This window comes from Podarcis liolepis, assembly GCF_965112155.1.
Source record: "Podarcis liolepis genome assembly, chromosome: 2".
Lineage (NCBI taxonomy): Eukaryota > Metazoa > Chordata > Lepidosauria > Squamata > Lacertidae > Podarcis > Podarcis liolepis.
Window position 1 is genome coordinate 97,903,977 of NC_139555.1, and position 10,320 is coordinate 97,914,296.

Consider the following 10,320-nt stretch of genomic DNA (forward strand, 5'->3'; position numbering starts at 1 on the left):
CATTCATCATCTGAGCTTGCCTTCTCTAACTGGAAGCCTTGCTCTTAAGATTCTATTCACCTCAAAGATACAGTAAGGTATTATCACCCCAGATATTTGTCCCAGCCCTACACCTTCAACTATCCTCACATTCTCCCTGTGAAAACCCCTAGCACTAAGATAACACTGAACCCCTATAGAATCATGGTGTTTGTTAGGATTCCTAAGCATTTCTCTTAAATAGCTCTGTTAGGGAACAAGATACCTGCCAGGTTTAGAGCATCCCTGTTTTTCACAAGGTCTCTATACAGTATGACACACCATTGCCTCTGAACTTCACTTCAGAGTTTATCAGCTGCCACCAGCTGCTGTTTCCTTCAACTCCCAGATAGTAGTGCTTTGGAAATGTGTCTCTTCTGGATAATAATAATAATAATAATAATAATAATAATAATAATAATAATAATATGTCACTTTATCTTGTCCAACCCAAAGCGATTTACAAACAGACAACAAATATGGATCTCAAGGGGCTGCTCACCTTTCCACAAGGCAAACATGGTGACTTTCTATGCTAATTTCTAGCTCTGATTAAATGAGTTTGCATTGTGAACAGCACAAACAGTCTGGCATAACATGTAAAAAAAAATTAATGCATGCACCTGTGGTACACATATTTTAATGTGGTATATTTCATATCATATTTTCTCTTTTATGTATCTCTGATGACCTAGTTTGAAGGGGCCAGGGTGTGGTCATGCAATGTGAGGGACTGGTCTGAAGAGGAGGGCTGGGAATTGCCCCCTCCTTCCTCTCTGCTTCTTTCGGAGTAGGAAGGGGAGGGGGAAGAATTGCCCCCCCCCCACTCTCCAGTAGCTGCAAGAGGAGACGGACACAGGGATGAATTATGACAAGACACAGAGCTGCCAATTCATAAGGTATTGGGGGAAGGAGGGGAAGTTGAAGAACAGATAGCAGATACATTCTTAGAGAGCCTGGGAACTCCACACACACACACACACACACACACACACACAGTCTCCAAGGATGCACCGGTCACTTAGAATTCACGAATGAAAAGCACAATGACGTTTGACTCCTGAGACTTCCCATATGGACACAGGGTGTTGTTGGGGAAGAAAAAGGAGGGGATCAGATTGAGCAACCCCATGCTGACGTCCAGGACTAGATTCTTGTCTTGCTCCATGTTTGCTGAATAAAACCATAAATACAAACTTTCTTCTTTCTTCTTTCCCCCCCACAAATAATTTTTTATTCATTTTCCAGTTAAAACCATTCATATTAATAACAAATCAAATCAAATCTTGCCACATTAAAAAACAAAAACAAACAATACAGCCAATTATAAAGTCCGAATTAAATAATTTCCCATGTTCTGAATTTCAAGAGCTAATGTCCTTCATTTATTTCCTGCTTTCTTGTTGTTTCCCAATTTTTCTGATCTTGATATTAACCATCCTCTTCTCTCGGTCAACCAGTGTCTGGTATGTGACTCTCCATTTTGTTTTGTTTGACCGTTCCATATTTCTATAACCTTGTTTCTTCTTTGATCCTGGAGGCTGCCAGGGGAGGAAAGAATCCCTCGAGCCTAACATGCAAGCAGGGGTTGGTACCTGAGTACAGACCAAGAGAATGGCTTTTGGATGGTTGATATTGGGACCCTGCCATACAAACCCTTGCATCCCGGTGTCAATATGGCAACTGGAGTGGTGACATTAGACGGGGCTTTGAATTGGCATGTAGAAGAAGAAAGGTATAGGAGCTCTGTCCTCTTTTTCACCTGGCTGCCGTAACAACAACTCATAGTATCACACTGTTAGTCATTTGGCAGTTTTCCTACATTAGTGTCAATCTGTCTAGCTAAAGTAATTTTAAATAACAGATTTTTACTTCTTATTGGCAAAATGATAAAATGGATGCTATTATATGCAATGAAGAAGGGGGGGGCAAAGAAAGGGTGAATTGCAGTATGCTATTATTTCTCATGGACTTTGCATCTCTTTGATTTAAAACCATTAGAGGTTACTGTTCAAAGCTTTACAAATAGTAACTATGGTTTAAAAAATTGCTGTTTTCATTAAAAGACAATAAAACTTTTTTTCTACTTCTCTTGTGTTTTGTTGTCAACATGGTAATGTACAGCACAATGATTTCCCATTCAGCATAAAATGCTGGGATTTCCATATAAATCAGGTTCTTTTTAACGTCGCCGTGTCTTAGCATGATGCCAAGCTGTGAATTTAAGTAGTGGCATGTGTCATATTTGTTTGTATAGACTGTATTTCAAGTGACTAACGACAACAATATTAGCAATATAAATTTGACAAATTTCAGCCTACCGAGTGAGCTGTTTTGATAAATATTGTATTAAGTGACAACCCTGCTGAGTAGCTAATGAGGTGGTGCTGCCCTTTTCCTTCTATCTGCGGACCCCCCTTTTGACTATCGGTTTTTATTGGGTGACAGCTGAAGTTGGGATCTTGTTATTGACGGAAGCCGCGCGTTAGCGGTGACAGTGTGGCTGCTGGGGTAGGACTAATGGCTGAGATGTGTCACTTATTACGGCGAGAACAAAGCAACAAAGCAGAAGCCAACTTCTGAAGCTGAGACTGCATCTTCTACCATTTGAATGGCATTCTCCAAAATATCATTTTCAAAAGGGCATTTTCAAGAGCGCTTAACACACACAAGCATCCCAACCTGATTTTGTAAATGGAAGGTATATTTCAAAGTTGACAATGCCAGCCGCCTACTCTATTAAGCGTGGGGGTGCCAGAACCTGCTGGCATAACTTCTGGCTTATGCAAGATCTCAGGATTTGGGCTAGTTGAATTATTATTATTATTATTATTATTATTATTATTATTATTATTATTAATTATCAGTTGCATTTAAAAATGACTTCCTATGAAGTGCCTGGATGCAATTTTACAATACTTTAAATACATATGTAACACAACTGCACATATAAAAAGAATGAAAAACCATTATGTATATGAAAACCCTTTCAAATCCAATATAAATATCAACACACACACACACACACACACACACACAGACCCACTTAGGGTTGTATAAATTCTTCAATTGAAATGGTAATAAAGACATCACCAGATTGATATATAACGGGAGGATGTTACAAAGGACCTGAGTCAAACATCATCTGAAACATGGCTACTGATAATATGGTCTCTGCAAAATATCCCCTCCAGTGAAGAGTGCAGTAATTGGTTGGGAACATAAAGGATGAGAGATTATCTTTTAGGTATCCTGGTTCCAATTCTACAGGGTTTTGTACAACCATACCAGCACCTTGAACTTAGCCTGGTAGCTACTTAGAAAGTGAGTCTGCTTTCTAATTCATTAGAAAACAAAAACAAAAACCATTTTTTAAATAGTTCTCTGTCAAAGGCCTAGAACATGCGTAGGCAAACCATGGCCCGGGGGCTGGATCTGGCCCAATTGCCTTCTCAAACCGGCTCACAGACTGTCCGGGAATCAGCGTGATTTTATATGCGTAGAATGTGTGCTTTTATTTAAAATGCATCTCTGGGTTATTTGTGGGGCATAGGAATTTGTTCATTATTTTTTTCAAAATATAGTCCAGCCCCCCCCAGTGAAAAAGTTTACTGACCCCTGGCCTAGAACAAGGAGGGAGTATGTTGCAAACGGAACATAAGCTGGTCCATTTTCTTTAGATGAGATGTGGGGCCCTCCAGATGTTGATGAACTATAATTCCCGTCATTCCTGGCCATTGGCCACACTTGCTGGGACTGAGGGGTGTAATCAGCCCCCTCTGGAGGGCCAAAAGTTCCCCATGCTTGGTATAGGCAGTTCAGTCAACACTGTCTGTCTTGGTTTTCAGATGGGGGGGCGTCTTCCAAACGCGACCAAACCTGAGACCTTTCTGCCTATGAAAGATGAGATCTGTTGTTGAGCTATGGCCATTTCCCAAATGATGGAGACTTAGAAAGCTACTTTATTAGATCAGACTTTAATACAGTGGTATCTTGGGTTAAGTACTTAATTCATTCCGGAGGTCCGTTCTTAACCTGAAACTGATCTTAACCTGAAGCACCACTTTAGCTAATGGGGCCTCCCGCTGCCGCCGCGCCACCAGAGCACGATTTCTGTTCTCATCCTGAAGCAAAGTTCTTAAACCGAGGTACTATTTCCGGGTTAGCGGAGTCTGTAACCTGAAGCGTATGTAACCTGAAGCATATGTAACCTGAGGTACCAGTGTATTTAACTTGTGTGGCATCTGCTCTCCAATTTTTCAGAGGGGGCTCATTCCTAGTCCTACTTGGAGAAGCCAGGGATTGAACAATGAACCTACTGCGTACAAAGATGATATTCTGTTACTGAACTACAGCCTTACATCCACACATATTTTTGGGGACAGCTCCCCCAAAACCACAATAAAACAACTGAGATTTAAAAAAAACCAAACTGCAGCAGCAAGTACTTGAGCAGAATTTTTTAACATAAGTTCTAAAGGAGGAGTTAAAAGTGACACAAGTTATATAACCCTAGGGTAATATGAAAAGGGACTTTGCAAGGTATTGACAGAAGAGGAGGCAGCAGGTGAGCTTCCAGGCAGTGGAGAGTGTTAAGTCGTGGGTGAACATATCAGACGACACAGCAATTCTTCAAACAGCTCTTGTTTATTCACAGGCCAGGACAGAACTGAACTGAAGGGTTCAGTCAGCCTGCTTATATAAAGCTCCAGTACAACGTTACTGTAACAACTTTCTAAAACTATCCAATCACTGAATGTCACTTTCGATCCCTTATTTGCATAACTATCTACAGTATCACCTTGCTGGCCCAGGGTGAGAACTTCAGTACATAACAGAGACAATCCAAGGAAGTTTGCTGTGGGTGAACGTGGTGTGAGCGCAAGTTGGGATGATGGAATGGAAACGTTTCAGGTGCGTATAACATTTTTTAATCATCCCCTATGTTAAAAACACACTAACAGGAAACTAGCAAAGGAAACTGAAATCAAAGCAACCTTCCTGACATGTGTGTGTGTGTGTGTAGGGGGGGGGGGTAGTTTGGATAGCATTTAAAAATGGTACCCATGCCTATAACTGGGAGTGGCTCCATCCCTCCTACATCCTCAGCATTCTGTGATTTTGCTCCTACCTTATTCAGCTGTATGTCTCATCCTAGCTGGTTAGAGAACCCTAAAAGCATTGCATTTACAAAACAGACATTTTTACCAGAACTTTTGGCTCCCCCCCCCAATCCCTGACACACACACCCCGAACTCTTCTACTTCAGGCCCACTTCATTCCCACCTGCTAGTCTCCCACAGTTTTTAGAGGTCATCTGATTTCTCTTCTGAGCTACTAAAAAGCAATAAGTCATCTTGCTGAATGGTGCTGGCTAAGGACTGGGCTGCTCTCCACAGTGTTACAGCTCCCAGCATCCATCTCTGCTGCCTTTGCCTTCAGTAAATTTCCTCTAAATAAGCCATTGTTTGTCTGGCTGAAGACAGTTTTCTGCATGGATGGCTTAACAGGGCAGCAGCGCATTGATTTATGGTGTAGAAGGGAGGCTCTTTCCACAAGGAGAGGGCTGGGGACTGTACTTTTTTCTCTCTCGGTCTGTTGTCTGAATTAAAGAAAAGACAGATCCTAAATCTGGAGTCTTCTTGAATCCTCCACGCCTTCCTTCATCTTTCGTCCAGTTGTGCCTGGGAACCACAAAGCTAGGTTTCCAGTTTGGATAAATTAAGGTTGATTGCATAAATTGAGATAAATGGGTCTATGCATCTTTCCCCACAGCTGATATAACATGCTTGGAAGACTCAGGCATCTGGGAATGTTCACCCACCCATAGTGAGGTTCATGAGCTAGTTTTGTATGTATAATATATGGCAGAGAAAGCAAGCCAAAATGCAGGCAGCTGCATTTGTCCTTCCCCAGTTAACCTTGCGTTTGCCTCCTCCTCAGCCAAAATTTAAACTTCTTATTCCTCCTCCTCCTCCTCCTCCTCGTTGTTGTTACTATTTGTACACTGCCCTGTACCCACAGGCCTCATGTGGTTACAACATAAAACCACAATACAAAGCCACAAAATATATAATATAAATAAAAACGAAAGCAACCCCTTAAACACTCCCTCCCTGCCTTTTCCCCAGTACAGGGACTCAAAGCAGCTAAAAAAAGAAAAGGAAAAAAAAGCAAACATTGATAAAGCACAGAAAACTAATACAGCTGTACCTTGGTTGATGAACGCCTTGCGACTTGAACATTTTGGCTCCCAAACACTGCAAACCCAGAAGTAAGTGTTCTGGTTTGCGAATGTTCTTTGGAACCTGAATGTCTGACATGGCTTCCAATTTAGTGCAGGAAGCTCCTGCAGCCAATTGGAAGATGCACCTTGGTTTTCAGATGTTTTTGGAAGTCGAACGGATTCCGTTCATCAACCAAGATACGACTGTAACTTATAAAAGATAATAGTTTGACAGTTATTAAACCATAATAGAGTTAAAATGATATAAAAGCAAATCTATAAAATATAGCCAAATCTGAGGGGGGGGGAGCCCCTACCCAGCCCTATTAAAAGCCTTTCCCTTAAAAACAGTCAGCTCCCAAAAAGTTGCCAGAATAAAACACTCTTCACCAGTTGGTGAAGGACAAGAAGGGAGCTGGTCTAGCCTCTCTAGGGAGAGGGTTCCAATGTCTGGGAGAAGCCATGAGAAGGCCCTGAGATGTACCTTTTTGCCTATACTACTTTGTAAAGGGTCATTGCAACAAACAATTATTATTAAAAAAACAACAACACCGTGCAGACTAAGGCATTAGAACTAGTTAAGTCAGCAAAAAAAAAAAAAGGGGGGGGGGAGCAGAGACATCCCCTTGCCAACAAAGGTCTGTATAGTTAAAGTTATGGTTTTCCCAGTGGTGATGTGTGGAAGTGAGAGCTGGATCATAAAGAAGCCGAAGAATTGATGCTTTTGAATTATGGTGTTGGAGGAGGCTCTTGAGAGTCCCATAGAACGCAAGAAGATCAAACCTAACCATTCTGAAGGAAATCAGCCCTGAGTGCTCACTAGAAGGACAGATTGTGAAGCTGAGGCTCCAATACTTTGGCCACCTCATGAGAAGAGAAGACTCCCTGGAAAAGACTCTGATGTTGGGAAAGATGGAGGGCACAAGGAGAAGGGGACGACAGAGGACAAGATGGTTGGACAGTGTTCTCGAAGCTACCAGCATGAATTTGACCAAACTGCGGGAGGCAGTGGAAGACAGGAGTGCCTGGCGTGCGCTGGTCCATGGGGTCACGAAGAGTCGGACACGACTAAACAACAACAGCAAGTCAGCAAAACAGATGATTCTTTCTAAGCAAGTAGTGCTAAGTATTGGAAGCCAGCATAAATTACGCCATTTACGTCGGTGTAAAGTACAGTACACCAGATCCAAACTCAGTTCAGGAGTGAAAGCTTTTTGGAAGTCCAACTGCACCATTGTGCAATTATGTCAGACTCTTTCCATCAATGATGTCACTGTTCTAAACCTTTTGGAATCTTTTTAAAGCTGATCATAATATTGTCCCCACAAACAGAATTCTCCTGGAGCTGTTAAGAGTGGGGAAAGCTGCCCCAAATAAATCAAAATCAAACAAACAGCATGCCCACAGCAGAAATTCCAGTCCCATTAAAGCATGGAGGAGAACCATTTAAAAAATCACTACACATGAATTGTAATTATAGCTTTTGTGCCACAATAGTCTACATTATGTTTGCTCCGCAGAAGAGGAAATAAGGAATATTAACTCCCTTTGTATGTTGAGAGAGAGCAAGAGAGAGATGATAATGTGGTGCTTACAGCACAAGGGGCATACAGTCTGCCAGATAAACCTACAAAATTTCTGACCCTACACTGAGAGCTAGGGCAGTGTGCTGGGTAGGATTTCCTAGGCCCCATGCATTGTATGTGGATTCCGCCCTCCATTCCACCCACCAGAGGAATCAAATTTGCATAAAAGCTAGCTATGCTTATGTATGTGTTCAGCCGCATATTAGAAATAATTGCTATATTTTGAGTAGCAATACATTATGTCTTACAAAAGTGGACAAGACTGTGACCAGGTCAGGGGCCTCTTACCCTTCTTCCAACCAGTGCATTTTTCAGGGGGAACTCAAGGGTACATAGTACCAGCGCCTCTTTTTGTTGTTGTTAAAAAGTGTCGCACTTACTGTAACCACTTCATGGCGAGTACCAGCACCTAATTTTCTAGGGGGGAAAGCACTGTTTTCAACCTCTAATAAATAAGGCAGGGGTATGAAACCTTTTTTTCGTCTAAAGGTGCATGGAGGCACAGTGAGGGTGGAGTCGGGGAATCAATCAGAGGTCTGTACATAAGCAGTGGGTAAAACTTTTCCACAATTGTATTTCCATTCTAGAAAATGGCTTATCCAGGCAGTGAGAACCTCCAGTCCACATACCTAATTAGCTTCAGTAGGCCTCTGAATTTGGTCCATGAAGCCATTTGGGGGGAAAGCATGCCCATCTGACATCAAGCAGGAAAATTTGTTATCTCTAATACAATAACAAAGTGGTTGGATGAGAGGAAAGGGGTGCTGCTGTTATTACGTATTGTCATCTATTAATTAAATTTCTACACACCCTTCATCCAAAGATCGCAGGGTGCTTTACAATATAAAACCACAAAACCTTATCTCTGATCTTAGCGCTAAGCACCACAGCACTAAGACAGGATATAAGTTATCACCACTCTTCACACTGTGGTGCTTAGCACCTGCTCATTCTTGTAAAGGCACGAGGCAAAGCTTTCTCTCCAGTCTCAGTGCTGTGGGACCTGTGAACCTCCAGAACTTCATTAGCCTCAACCATTGGCCATCCTGGCTGGGGCTGATGGGAGCTGGAGTCCAAGAACATCTAGAAGGCCACAGCTTAGCCACCTCTAGTTTATATAGTTGTCAAAAGGTACCTGTACTACTGACTAAACTAAGCAGCTTTGGCCTTTGTAATTTGCTTTGGGGCAAGCAACAGTCTAGGGTAGACTTCCTCAACCCAGTGCCTGACAGATGTTCTGGACTACAACTCTCATCAACCTCAACCAGGGTCAAGGATTGGACTCAAGAGGGCAAGATGGAGGAGGAGGAATGGTGGAGAAGAGGGAGGCAGCTGCAGGAGAAGAGAGAGGCAGCCTTGATTTACAACAGGGCTTTGAGGGGTTTGAGGAAAGTCATAACTCAGAGATAGTCGAACAGAGAAGTTGGGCAGTGATAGAAGAAGGGGGGGACAGCAGCAGGGCAGCCAGATGACACATTGTCACTGGAAAGTATTTCTGATTCCCCTTCTCCCAGGACTCGGCGTTTGTTAACAGTGCAGGAACAACAGAATCAGAGATATTTGATCATGGGGGGGCCACCATAAGGGAAGATGCTGTTGCTAGGAAGGAGGAGCCCAGTTTGGAGCAACGCCATTGTTAAGGCTTGTTGTGTTATTTTGCCTCTTGCCATTAGGACCTTGTTTTCTCTGCTCTTGCTGCAACCAGGGGAGGAATAGCTTTCCCGAAGCCTTGACAGAGCTTTGACATCCAGTATGGCCAATCATAGAGTCATAGAATTGTAGTGTTGGAAGGGACCCTGAAGATAACCTAGGTCCCATATGGGGTTTGAACTGGCGACCTTGGCGTTACAATGAGGAATGATGGGCATTGTAGTCCTTCAAATTCTGCAGACTACCAGGCTGGTCTAGGAGCTTTCCCAGCAGCCCAAAACAATGTACTTTGGGGCAGGGGAGGGGCAGGGGTCTAAAGTATCAAAATATTGGGAGCTAGTGTTGTGCAGTGGTTAGAGTAACAGACTAGGACCTGGGAGGCCAGAGTTCAAATCCCCTCTCAGCCATGAAGCTCATGGCGTGGCCTTGGGCCAGACACAGTCTCTCAACCTAACCTATGTCACAGGGGAGTTATGAGGATAAAATGGGGGGAGTGAGAACCTAGAGTACCTTGGAGGAAAGGTGGGATAGTAATTAAACAAATAAATAAATGTCAAGCCACTGTAACATTAGGATTAGTATTCAGCTCCGATGCATCATGACTTTTCTCAGTGCAACTTTCAAATCACAGGCAAACTCGTTTTTAACATTCTTGTGATATACTTTAACTTTTCAGAACAGCTCTCTCTTTTTGTCTTACAGACTCAAACAATATGAGATATCATTATTGGTTTCTAAAAATCTCAGCAGATTACAAGGCTTCCCCAGCACTCAGTGTAAAGTGCAGATTGGACCTTTGTGGGGTTTAAATCGGTGAACACAAGGGAAGCGGATTTTGCA

General features: G+C 42.6%; 1 protein-coding gene across 1 annotated transcript in view; it reads right to left on the reverse strand.

The window, feature by feature from the left end:
• The window catches only part of TAFA1 (TAFA chemokine like family member 1), a 336,718-nt gene that overhangs the window by 76,760 nt on the left and 249,638 nt on the right, over positions 1–10,320 (reverse strand). The gene's annotated exons all lie outside the window — the stretch shown is intronic.